The sequence below is a fragment of the Phoxinus phoxinus genome (assembly GCF_949152265.1).
Source record: "Phoxinus phoxinus genome assembly, chromosome: 19".
In the NCBI taxonomy this organism is placed as follows: domain Eukaryota; kingdom Metazoa; phylum Chordata; class Actinopteri; order Cypriniformes; family Leuciscidae; genus Phoxinus; species Phoxinus phoxinus.
Window position 1 is genome coordinate 22,436,185 of NC_136894.1, and position 13,578 is coordinate 22,449,762.

The 13,578-nt window shown below is 38.7% G+C and overlaps 1 long non-coding RNA gene across 6 annotated transcripts in view; it reads left to right on the plus strand.

Annotated features, from left to right (window-relative positions):
* Nucleotides 1-12,029, plus strand: part of LOC306986878 — a 38,193-nt gene extending 26,164 nt beyond the window's left edge. For 3 of the 6 annotated variants that reach the window (XR_013795038.1, XR_013795039.1, XR_013795040.1), the window contains 7 exons: nucleotides 1,398-1,715; nucleotides 1,898-2,025; nucleotides 2,146-2,246; nucleotides 2,394-2,503; nucleotides 4,788-4,858; nucleotides 9,698-9,847; nucleotides 10,781-12,029. This is a non-coding gene — a long non-coding RNA (uncharacterized lncRNA). The remainder of the gene's footprint in view (nucleotides 1-1,397; nucleotides 1,716-1,897; nucleotides 2,026-2,145; nucleotides 2,247-2,393; nucleotides 2,504-4,787; nucleotides 4,859-9,697; nucleotides 9,848-10,780) is intronic. The other 3 variants (XR_013795041.1, XR_013795042.1, XR_013795043.1) reach the window with 3 other exon arrangements.
* The last annotated feature ends 1,549 nt before the right edge of the window (nucleotides 12,030-13,578 follow it).

The window sequence follows — 13,578 nt, forward strand, 5'->3', positions numbered from 1 at the left end:
TTCAAATAATCTAATCTGGTGCATCTAAGTGTGTTCTGTCCTAACGCGCCTCTGACCCCATTCTGTTCTCGCGGATCCTGGCGGTGGGGGCCGAGGGGGGCTCATGTGCTGCGCGCTAATCCGCCGAGTCAATAGCGGCAGCGAATAAACCGGTGCCGCGGTGGTGGCACTATCGCGACTTGGCTTGACTCTAATGCCAGTGTCTCCTCAGGGGAAGGACTTTATTTCTGCGTCGTTAAGGGAGGGTTTCGGAAAAACATTAGCGTCAAAGCGCGTGAGCTTTTATGGAACAGTACAGAGAAAGAGTGCGAGGAGAAAACCTGTCACAGCAGTTCTAGTCTCTGCGATCGCATGAGGGCGACCTGCAGTTTTAACTCTGTCACGGCAAGAGTCTAGAGGTTCCTGCTTCGCTCTGCCTTTTGATAGAGCATTTGAAATGCAAGAATAAACGTGTCAGCTTGGCACACAATCTGTGTCCACTGGGCCTTTGTGAGATGACCTTTGGCTGGTGAATGTCGGACTGAGTTTTTAAGTGTTATACGCATTAATTTGAGTGATGATTCATATTAGTGCATGTGCACAAGTCTTTAACTGTTATTTTTTTTCTTTCTGCTTCCTTGAGGATGCCAAAGACCTTTATGCTGGGCATCATGTACCTTTTTTTGAGGGAGCACCAGTGACAGTCTTGGTTCACTGAATTGTAATAGAAATTCTTGTGGTACCCTATTTTTTTAATGTTAATTAATTAATTTATTGAAAATTGAAAAGTTCATGTTTTAAAATTAAGTTTACTGGTAAACAAATCTGACTGATTGAGAGTTAAAACAAAGATTTCCACCATAAAGTCATGTGAACATTATTTAATAATGTTTAATAATTTAAACATGTAATAATTAAAACTATATTATATTATATTATATTATATTATATTATATTATATTATATTATATTATATTATATTATATTATACAATACATCCCTTCTCCAAACCGCATTATCTATGTAAGGTGACAGGACTACCATATTATTATTTTTATTTTATATACACTATATAGAATTTCAATATATATATATATATATATATATATATATATATATATATTATTACTTATATAATTTATTAGACATAAGTCAAGATCCACTTGGCTCACTAATTCAGGACACACACACACACACACACACACACACACATATATATAGTACTTGTATCATTAATTAGACATAAGTCACATTCAAGATCCACTTGGCTCACTAATTCAAGGGGGCACAAGACACATTTGGGTGGGTAGACCGTATGTGTGCCACCATGAGCGTTTTTTCATACATGCAAAAGGCTTGCGTTCTCAAGTGATTGATTAGATGAGTGAGTAATGTGTGTGTGAGTGTGTGTTTAACAGTTAACGCAGCAGGGAGTGGACAGAAGGGCCAAGTGTGACAGGTGGACAGGCATGATAAGGAGAGAGCAGTGCAGCCCAGCGCTCAGCAGAAGCAGAGCCCAGGAGAATATCCAGCCAAAAGCAGCTAATAGCTGATACTCATCAGAGATAGAGCCGCTGAAGATTTCCTGTCTCTGTGGAATAGTCTGTTCATTCAGCTCCAGCCCAAATTCTCCTCCCTAAACATGTACTGTATTTCATATAGTCGTGACAACATTTGTTTTAATCAAGTTTTACACAAAAGGACAATTAAAGTTGGGACTGAAGGAACATGCCATGGTTAGTATAGTTTACAGCTTATGCTGTAACCCAGGTTAATATTTTCTTCTTCTTCTTTTTGTGAAATTGATATTAAATTGTGATATTGACATGCAGTATGAACGCTATGGTCTTTGTGATTGCTCATAAGAAATAAAATCATAAATGAAGTGGCTTTAATTTCACTTTTTTCTCTCTCCTAGATAAGAATTCAATCAGATGGAGACTAAATTGAGATTTTCTGCTTCTCATAGTTTACACCAGAGAAAAAGACCCCATTCATCTTTCATATCAGTTTCAAAACTGTTATGAACTGCAAGAACATGACATGGTCAGTAAAGTTTTAGTGTTCTCTGTGATCTGTGTGCATTTGTTTTCCACATACTATATAAACTTGATCATATTTGTGACTGGCCATATATTTAATATCTAAACTCTTTATACTTTACAGGAATGATGAAATTGTGCCTTTCTGCTTCTCAGAATTCAGATTCAGAACAGATCTCTGTAATGTCATTTGTTCAAGTCTTGGTGAAGACTTTTCACTAAAAGGTGAGTGATTCAATATGAATTCAAAAATGTCTCATTAAATTCAGAACAAAAGATCTGCGCTATGCCATTTATAAAAATATGTATTTCTCTATACATTTACTGCATGTCAACAATTGACTCATTTGTTTCTTATTTTATTTCTTAAAGGACGAGGGCGACCCACTAAACACACACAATTGTAATTTTTGGCCCATGAACTCAAACGATGGCCCTATCTGTGAGACAAATACATGTAGGCCTACCTACAAGATTTGCAGGTATGGAAAGACGATTTTGATTGATGTGTATTTACTTAGGCATCAAACGGATTGAATGAAGGTTCAGATCGGAGCTTGTTTGTGTCGAGCCGAATGATGTTTACGGTACAGTATCGTTCGAGCTTAGTGATTTATCACAAATGTGGCAAACAGTGAGTCAGTCAGCAGTGTGGGTGGCAATGTGTCACCAACACACAGCGCCATCTGCTAGGAGTTTGTTCAACAAAGATCGATTGTGCTTCGAGACGCTCCCTCTCTCTGTCGGTTTCTCTCCTGTGTTCATTCTCTCACCTCCTCTCCTCTCCTTTCCTTTCCTCTACTCCGCACAGAGGAGGATGTGCGATGCCAAAATAAGAACGAGATGTTGGAAGGCACTGAAGAGGAAAAATGATCGGTTTGTCCTCTCGTTGGGAGCGGTCCAAATCTGTAGCTTCATCTGAAAAGTTTGTTTTCGCAGTTGGTCATTGCTTATAAAGCCATTAGATCTGTACAAATGCACATATAACGTCAGCTCACGGCAGCCCCTAGGGGTCAGTCAAGGCATGTTGACATGTGACTTTCAAAAACCACTGTTTTTTCAACCTACAAAAATACATCATGTTGCCCTGCAAAAGGGTCAGGTACAAATGGTTAGATCTCAGGAGACTAAGCTTCGCTCTAAACGCTTCCTGCAGAAATCAAGATCTACGATACGTGTCAGCCATTATGTGAGACGTACGAGGTAAAATTGCTAATGTAAAATTGGTAATGTGATTAGAACGGTCCCTGGCAGGCGAGGCCAGGGCAGCGGTAAACAAGCCACCGCTCCTTATGTGTAAGTGAAGATGGTGGAGGAGACACAGACTCGACATGAATAACTTCAACCCGGCCTGTTTGCCCCAGAGCTAGAGGTCAGGACCCGTTTGGAAACAGCGTGTTATGGCGTTTGGACATACTTGTGCGGGTGCCGGACCAGTCTACTGTGTTTTATGCCCTTTAGCTCCTTACATGCCAGTTAAAGTCGCAGAGGACAGCAGCCGACATCTCCTTTTGCGCTAAGACAGGGGATCCGTTTGTTGACAGAGCCGTCCATACATACGCCAGATTGGGATCTGTGGCCTTGGTAAAGCCAAGGGTCCTACCCCCATCAGACTCGCTGCGGTGACCCTCGTTTTAGTGTTTACGCCCAGGCAGGTGTGCCCATGATTGCAGGGTGCGTGAACTGGCATCCATCAGGGCATCCGTTCCCTTAGCGTGAATGTAAAAGAGCCTACAGTCTGTGGGTGAGGCCCTTGTCTGTTCACCTGCCAAAGGAGGGCAGAGAGGGGGCTTTAAGCACAGAAGGCCTCTTTTGACCTGGTGTTCCTGGTGGCCCCTGGGGTCAAGGTCCCTCGTTTAGCTCTCTAAAAGTACTATAGGTATGTTTTCATATTTGTTTTATATTATTTACACAGCCTATTGTCATTTTTAGCATTTGATTGCACTGATACTAGTCGGGAACGAGTCTTGTGCACCGGCAGCTCGTATTAATTGTCGGCTCACTTTTCTGTCTTTGCTCGAAGGTAAGAGGTTTCAGTGAAGCAACGGCACTGAGTAAGAGTTAAATAAGTATGTTGCTGGTCTGACTCTTTTTTTAAAGATTCTATCTTTTTAATATTTTTCACTCATTATTTCCAAGGTCATTGTTTTGGCCCTAAATTTGGTGGGTGGGGCCAGGAAAACCTTACGCTATGAGGACAAAATGTACATGTACACTAAACCTACCCATCACAGAAAACTTTGCGCATACATAATTTGGTCTGATTTATAAGCCGGTTTCCTCATCGAGACCAAAAAATGTTCGGTTGTCCGATTTCGGATATTGTCCCCACAAAGATGGCAATATCCGAAATCGGACAACTGAAATTTTCTCCATAATGAAAACCGTGTATGAATCAGACCAAATTATGTATGCTAAAAGTTTTCTGTGATGAGGGTTTAGGGGTAGGGTTAGTGTAGGGGGATAGAATATACAATTTGTACATTATAAAGTCCCCATAAAACATGAAAACCCAACATGTGTGTTTGTACATACCACTTTTTTAAAAGACATTAATACAACCCTAAATTTCTGAACAGTAATGCGCATATGTGAATATATGCAAACAAGGGGCAACAACACCTAATTTTTTGCACTTCAAACACTATCTGTTACCCCACCCTCGCTGCTGACAATGATGGGAATTTGATTTGTAAATTTACAAAAGAAAGTGTAATAGCCTGCATATTGTAGTCATTAGAACTGTTTTTCTGGTTATTTCCTCAGGGACGAAATGGAAAGATAGAGGGGGAACGAGAATAATAAATGCAAATTATGAATCCGTTTACAGAACACCGGTAAGAGCAGCTTTCTTTCTATTTTTTCTAACACCCAAAACCTCACCACTTCCTGCCTGTCCTTGGGGAAACGGCCACACTTCTCCAGTCCGCCTATGAACAAACATCTGCCGTGAAAAACGGAAGCGTTCCCCTGATGATTTGTTTCCAACAGATCCCCTCATCCCATGTGCTGTTTAATCACGTGTTAAAACTGGCGACAATAGAGCAAGTCCCAGCAATCCAATATTAGACAAAAAGTCAGAACAAATTTAGTTTTTTTAATGAAGTTTGTTTTTTCTTCTTCTCCATCTTGATGCGTCTCGCTCTCTCCTGATGTGCTCTCAGCAGTGCCGCGGTTCCTCCTCCGTTAATTCAGTTCCTAAACACCTGCTTTTGCACCTTTGATAATTATGGCTGGAACGTTTGTTAATCCGCTCTAATAGTGCTCAAGCTGAGTCCGTTTGCAGCTAATAATTACGGCAGTCGGCATGGGGTTTGGCTCGTCTCTGGTGTAGCCCGTGTGATACAATACCGATCACAGCTCTAGCTAGCTAACATCTCGACTGGGATAACTCGACATCACGTCCCTGCCTCTTCCTACAGCTGTCTCTTAAAACTCGGCGCTCTCTAAATGCAATATTCATCCCTCTTTTGGGACATTTATTTTGGAGATATTAGTGCAAACTTGACCTTAAAAAGAGATGAATTAATAGGATGGAAATATATCAGGAAAAGTAAACGAATTCTTGAAGCCCTCAAGGAAGAGCAAACAAATCATTGGCACAGATCTCACCTTTGGGAGTTGTCATACTTTGCTTTTTTTCTTCTTCTTCTTCCACTCTCTCTCTCTTCTTCCTCCCTGCGAAAAGTTAGCTAGCGCTTGCATATCATCATTAGTGTGGCTGCTGCTCCTTCAGAGATCAAATGGTGTTTTCTCAGCACTAGCAGAAAGTCTGTTGGTTTTAAACTCCAGAGGGTTTGCCCCAAGGCATTAAAAACATAGGCATGTCAATCTGTGCATGTCGAAAGCACTCTCACAGGCTGCTAGATAAAAAACGGCGATCATTTAAATGGTAAATAGTCTAAATGTTTGGCGTTTGAAGAGTGGAGGAATGCCAAAATAGATGCTGCTATGGTTCATAGGGAAGCAACGAGGGGCAAAGAGGCTTCTGCCTACCGTTTCATATGCTATGGCTAATCGTGCGTGTATCGAGCGTCTGATCGTTAGCGTTGAATTGAAAGGGGAGTTCTAAGGCCGGGCTTCCAGTCTCAGATCTTTCTGTATTGACACATTATAGAGGTACAGACAAGAAAATGCACGCAGCAAAACACAGTAAAGAGAAGATTCAACAGTGTTTCTGTTCTGCCTGCAAATGCTTTAATATCGAAGAAGTAATAATCCTAAAGTGCAATCAGTGAGTGTAGAACGTGCTCTAGAGCAACAACGAAAAAGAGAAGAAAAAGGATGTGTGAAATCAGGGTGATCTTCATGTTTGTTGTACAGCATTTCAAAAGTGCTGACAGAATCTTAAATATAAACCCTTAATGTATGTTTGATGTTGACAACTTGACCAATCACATTCTGGTACTCTCATTTATTGGTAAATGATGAATAAACTTTGTCAGAGAAAGGCAGATTAGTTTTTTTTTAAATTCCAATTAAAATATTAAATGTAACATTTAGTTAGATTTGCCTTGGTTAAAGTGGAATCCACCAGAGTGATGTTTTTGTTGCATGATAAAAGGCAAAATAGGAATGTTTTCTTATGAGAGTGTTAGTAAAATGGTTTGAAATTTAAATCATACTGAATATATTGCTGTATGGTAGTGTCTATCCAAACATATTAAAATGCACATTTGCTAGAACCAGAAGTTTCATACCAGTGAGGTTTTATATTTCACCAAAAAAAGTTTTTCCATAAGCATCATATTATATATATGTGATGTTTATTTAACTGATAAATACATATAATTTATTCATAGGAAAAATATGAATAGATAATATATATTTATTTATTTAGTTTATTTATGATACTTTTTACAACTTCTATAAACAAGCATAATGGGAAAAAATATTGATTTATAATGTATTTTCACAACTCAACACTTCTGTAAACAAGTGCAAAATTAATTAAGCAGTACACACACACACACACACACGTTGAGTTTTCATGTTGTATGGGGACATTCCATAGGCAAAATAATTATTATACTGTACAAACTGTATATTCTAATCCCCCCCCCCCCCCCCCATCTAATTTTTCAATAAGCAGCTAGTTATAATTATTAACAAGACACACCCTAACAGAAAGCTTTTCTGCATAAAAAAAAAACGATTTGCTTTAATTTTAATATTTTGTGAGTTTTTGTTAGGTTAAGCTAATTTCTGTTTACACATTTGACCCCAAATATGGTTAATGGTATGCTGTGTAACTTTTGGCCCTCTAATGGTAAAAAAAACTGCAATCATTTAGAGGAAGTACATTGTTTTGGTAATGCTTCCGCTCTGTGCTCATATTGATGCTCTATGACCCTTCACATTAGATAATGCATTACAATGTTAGAGAGATACATATGGCATATGGCATTGTATCTGTTCAATAAAATACCTTACTCATCGTTGAGTAATAAAAAAGCCATCTCCGCATCGCTTTTACAAATTTTTTATCTCCCTCGTTTCTCACCATCTCCGAAAAGCCAAGCCAATGTTTATTCTCGTTTTATCACGAGCTCTGTCACGTCCTCTTCTTTGCCAGCAGACTCTCCTCTGTTTGTCGTTTTTTAAATTTTTTGTAAAAAATGGGTGGTTCTCTGGAGATTGGAGATTTTGAGGCTCCATGTCAAACTTTCTCGCTCGTTGTGACAACTAATAAGCTATGCCACTCCCATATCATACACACATCAAAGTAGCCGGTTATGACGAGACACACACGAATGAGGGATGTATGGACAATGGATGTATGTATATATATATATGAGAAATTATGACTTCACTTTTATTTTACATGTGAGTCAATGCAGTAAAAAAGAATTGTGTGCTTTTACGGCTGTTTAAAAATACTTGGGGAAAAAGAGGCAAAGATGACAAAAAGACATGACGGATATATTAGCACAGGATAAGAGTCTGAGACGTAGAACCGTGGCTGTGGTACGACTCCGGCCTGCTGTCCTCCGTGTGTCCTCTCCCAGCGCCCTTAGATTCACGCATCACTCATCGTGTCACAGTGAACTCCAGATGCTCTCACCCAGGAGAACCATCCCACCCCTCTCATCCCTCTTCATTCCCTCCAACAATTTAGTAATGAAATATTGATTTTTAGTTAGATTCATATTGATGCTATTAGCTTTGCATTGATAAATCACAGCTCTGTGCCCGTCGGTGGCAGAGCAAGTGTTTGCGGTGCAGTGCCGGGGAGATTACAATCAAGCCATTGATGTGTTAATTTGATGGATATCTTTGATTTCTGTGTCGTTTTTCCCCTCCCTTTTTTCTCTACACTGTCCTCTATTTCCACGAACCGAGTTTCATAACAATGCTTTAGCACAAATCACACACAGCTGGATTTATGAGACTCACTGTCCATTGGAGCGCCTGCAGCCTTCTACACACTCTCTTGCTCCGTGTCTTAGTGTGTGTTTGTGGGAAGGTGATATCATACTCTTCGCCTCAAATCACCCACGCAGCATTTGAGTGTCAGCCTGCACACATCCCAATTAAAGCCCTGAGAGAAAAAGAGGTGAAGCTCAAACTCAAAGCCCTTTTAGTCTCCACCCACAGAATGTTTCTATAAACACAGCTGAGCAATAGATGATCATCAGCATTTCATGCAACATGATTAAATACACCATATTTTAATTAAAGCCAGTTTCTACAGATGTGTTTCTTCTAAAACAAATACGTGAGGTGACTGTTGCTTAACATGTGCACAGTTAGTAAGATTCTTTGGTCAAATAGCACCTGTTAAATGATCATCTGAATAATTAATAATATAATAAATTACATTTTTGTAAATAAAACATTATTATAAAACTGATAGTCTTCTACACTGTTAAGAACCACTTTATTTAGCAAATGCAAGCTGACTAACATTTTAGTCACAGACACAAAAACAAAATGTAAATTACTTCTAAATCTTCAAAAAATAAATAAATAAATAAATAAATACATGCTAGACTAACAATATTCCCCCAAATGTTGTCCCAAATAGTCAAACACATTTTTTTCTGAACGAACACATTTCTCATATTGAACAATTCCTTGTGTAGCTTGTGTAACATGTTGCATACAACTACATGTATAAGAGTAAGATAGAGAAAATAGTTGTTTTTGTTCTGTCAATTGATCTATTATTATTGAAAGAATTAAGTTGTGAATCATTCCTCTTTTTTAATTGTTTTCAGCAAGTCCTTTATTTGCATAAAATCTGCTACCATAACTACCTTGTTTGTCTAAAGCACTATACTACTGGTGGAATAAATAGTTATTATTATTTATTATTTTTTACCATGGTTAATTTTTATATGTAATATGACCTTTTATTGCTTTAATAACACATTATTAGAAGAAATACCAATACATCTATCCAGTATCAGGTCTTGTAGACCTATAACCAGCTCACCAAATAACACATAAAACATTTCTAGTAGCCAATCCATAAAATAAACTATAACACTTTTCCTTCCTCATTGCCACAATGACATTCAATTTGAACTGAGTTTAATTGGAAATGATGATGTCTACACACAACGAAAGTTCTCTCTCATAAGTGTATGTACAGTAATATGTATAGAGGGTAAATAAATGTAGGTTGTAAAATGTAATGCTTGCCTGTTTGTCTTCCCCTTTGACCCATGCAGGCAAGAGGAAGTTCACAGTCTCCAAGGCACCAGATTACTCCATTGATCCGAACCCAAAATGGCTCCATGTCTGGCATTTCAGAGGCCGTTTCCAAGTCAATGTCATCCTATTGGCCCCAAACTAAAAGAGACAAATACAACCGGAATAAGGTATCTGGCTCATTATGAGGCACCACAGATCAGAACTAAAATAGTTTAGACTGATTCACTGACCAACAAAGTAGCGCCAGAGCTTCAGTTCGATAAAACCCAGCCTGTAGCCTTGCAAAGTGTCGTTCCCTTTCTGAGTAAAGTTGTACCATAGTACGACAACATTTTTTTTGTTTTATTTGTAGAAAGGACAGGAAATATAGCTTTATTTATCTTTTCATATATTCATAGTGATTTATTCTTAGCCTACTTCTAGTAAAAAGTTAAATCGATTGACGTTTTTGGATTTTAGCATTAATTGAAGTTGTTAGTGCCTGCAATGTATTTTCAATATATCGTGTCACCATATATCGCAATACAAAAATGCAACACCGCATGGTGGATAGTGACAATATGTTTTGTGTATAATTCACTCAAAATAATAATTACTGTGTGAGAAAAAAATCTAGTTTTCAGAGTTTTAGTGTCAGTACTACAGTAAGCTACTATATATAATGTTGAATATAATGTATAATAATGCAATGGTGGAATATTTGTGGGTCATGAAAATGCCAAATGTCTTATGCTAACCAGCAAAAAGTTGCCTACATTATTATAAATATATCTAGTCGAGACCGAGTGCAAGCATATTCGTCTAAAATAATTCTGTATTTTCAGTTTTTTTATTCTGATGTCACCAGATTGCGTTTGGTTATCAGCACCAAGTCCAAGCCTATTTATTTACACCCACAATGTAATATCAGATTTAGCATTTAAATCAACAGTTGTTATCCTTTTATCATATGTCTTGGAGTATCGCAATAATATTGCATCGTGATATGTATCGAATCATGACATGATGGTATCATCACACCCCTAATTCATACTGTACATTTGAAATGCTACCATAGAAAAGTGCTTTAGCAGGGCCATAACTGAAGCCTTCTCTCGCAGGTAAAGATGGAGTGGTTGCCTTGCTGTTGTGCTGGTATCAGACATGGGCTCTTCATCAGATGACTAATGGAGTTGTGCAGCTAACCAGGAGGCCCAAGGCTGTTTGTTAGCTCCTAACAAGGTGAACCAGCTCCTCCGGAACAACACACTAGCGCTGAAGGATTTATTATAGATCTGCGTGTCCGCAGGCCATGAACGTTAGCGCCAGTCTCATTGTAGTGGGTCCACCACAGTAGCAGAGGGCTTAGATCATTATTGCCTCATTGTTTTGAAACAAGTTTGAAGAGCGGATGATGGATGGATAGATAATCGGATGAGTAAAGGAGTTTCAGTAGAATAGCACATGAGAGTAAAGGATGGACTGCAGAAATACATGGGAAAGATAGAGAAAAGTCAGTTTTGAACCTATTTTGAGAAGGAATTTAGAAAAAAAGTTTGCAGTCTTTAGTAGTTGTTTAGTAGTTGACATTGTTGGGTAGTTGGCAGAGTTTGTGATGTAACATGATTATATGTTATATTTTTTACATTTCTAAATGTATTCAAAATTAAATATATATATACAGTATATAATTTTTTTTAACTTGTGTGTATATCCAAAAGGCTTACAGGAAAAAGCATACTTTAACTAAAACGTAATCCGTTATTAATATTGTGTTGGTTCTCTCTAGTTTTTGCATGTGTTCATAATTTATTTGTATGACAGAATGATTCAAAATTACATTTTCTAATAGCCGATGGATTTTTTTATTTATTTCTTTATTCATATATATATATATATATATATACATATATATATAAAACTAAAGTGCATTTTTTAAATCTAAAATCTTTTGCTTATACTTTTGGAGTTGTAGATTTAAAAAAATAAATCCACAAGCTGGCATTCATAAGACAATCCGGCACGTAAAAAATCGCCAATTCTCCCAGAGAAAACTCTGTACCGTTCTGTCCTTTTGTCCCTCAGTCAATACAATCAGCCGGTGTCATCCAGCGGTCAGTCTCCATGCAGGAGGGGCAGGTTTGTGAGAGGTAGCGGGGGCTTTAAGCGACGCTAATCACCGCGCTCGCTGTCAATCGCCTGCCAATATCAGCCGCCCCGTCCCCATCTGTCAGAAGCGGGCCTGATGGCTCCCTCGTTAGCGCCGATCACCTGCCCTCAGCCGGAGCGCCTGTGCTAACATCCATCACTCACCCGCGCCCATTTTTCCGCCGCCGCTGTCTAATGGCCTTCGTTCAATTGTCTCCTTTAGCTCGGGCGCTACAAAGTTAGTAGAGCGCAGGGGTGATGGGTTGGGGGGGAGGAATGTAGAGGGAGGGGTGCGACAGAAGCAGCTCAAACATTTCAGGCACGCTGCGGTGGTGTAATGAGCCATGGCAGCTGGATATACCTGTGCATGCTTTGATAAAGGTGAGCTGACACACCAGGGCCAGATAGGCACTTTGGTGTCGCAGACATATGTCTATCTATCACCGCAGAGTGCTGGAGGGGAGAGAGAGAAACAGGGAAGAGCAGTGTGAGCGGGAAAAAGCCAATAGGGAGGAAATGGTGTGAGAACAGCTGCTAGTATTTTGTAGTCATCAGTACGTACAAGCAGCGGTCTCCAAATTGGACATTCATGGCTAGAAGGCTCCTGATCTCAGTTTCCCCTCTAACAATCCTCTGAAAGCGGAGCGAGATGATAAACTGCGAAGAGCGTCTCCAAGCTATTCCTCTTGTGTGGCCCTCTGTGTCTCTCTCGATTCCCCCATATTCTTCGCTGTTTCTTTCCTTTTGTCCGAAAAAGGATAAGAGGGAAGCAAACATTTAGGGGTGCAGTGTACCATGCTGGACTGATGCAATACATTCTCTTTGTGGGACCGTAGTGGTAAAGCCGCTGGACTGTGGCTCTGCTCACCAGCCGTGAGATGATTAATTCAAACTTAACACCAGAGAAGACACTAATATTCATCACCTCTGCTGCATTCCTCTCCAACGCCAGCCAACAGCTCTCCTAATTCATCAGCACAGACTACTACACCCCAGCGAAGCTGCACAACAACAGCGTATGCTGATAGAAAACAATGCAGGGGAACTCAAATCGGCGTACATTTAGATTTTTACCAGGGGGGCTAACGCCATTGTGAAAATTTGGCCTGCGTTTAATCGTCGTACACAAATTATCTGTATCGTAATGGACACAACTGAATTAATTTAGTCAAACTGGAAACAATATATATATATATATATATATATATATATATATATATATATATATAATGTATGTATATATATATATACATATATTATACAATCAAACCAAAAATTATTCAGACACCAGATATATATTTTTGATATTCTTTTACTAGTGGGTCCAGGACACTATAGTTCATTTATGTAAGTGAGGATAGCAAAATAAAGTAAACTGTGACATATACTCAAAAATTCTTCATACAGTGGACCATAGTAAAATTTATAAACATTTGGGACCAAATATTATTCAGACACTTTGACCTGACCATGTTTTGCTCAAGTGTTTTTTCTTTAATTGCTAAAGCAACCTTTTTACACTACAAACTGAACAAAATTCAGCATAGCTTGGTAATTGGTTGACCTAAATTGGTATTATCTATGTGTAATTAAATTTAACAGCTGGCAGCTATTGAACCGAATTCATTTGTGAGACAGTCTAACAGAAGGATGGACAAAACCAGTGAAATATCAACTGAATTCATAACTCTGAGTTCTTGTCATATTTTATCACCATTTTCTAAACTATAGAGAATAAACTGTGATAATGTGAGAAATGTTAATAGTGTCT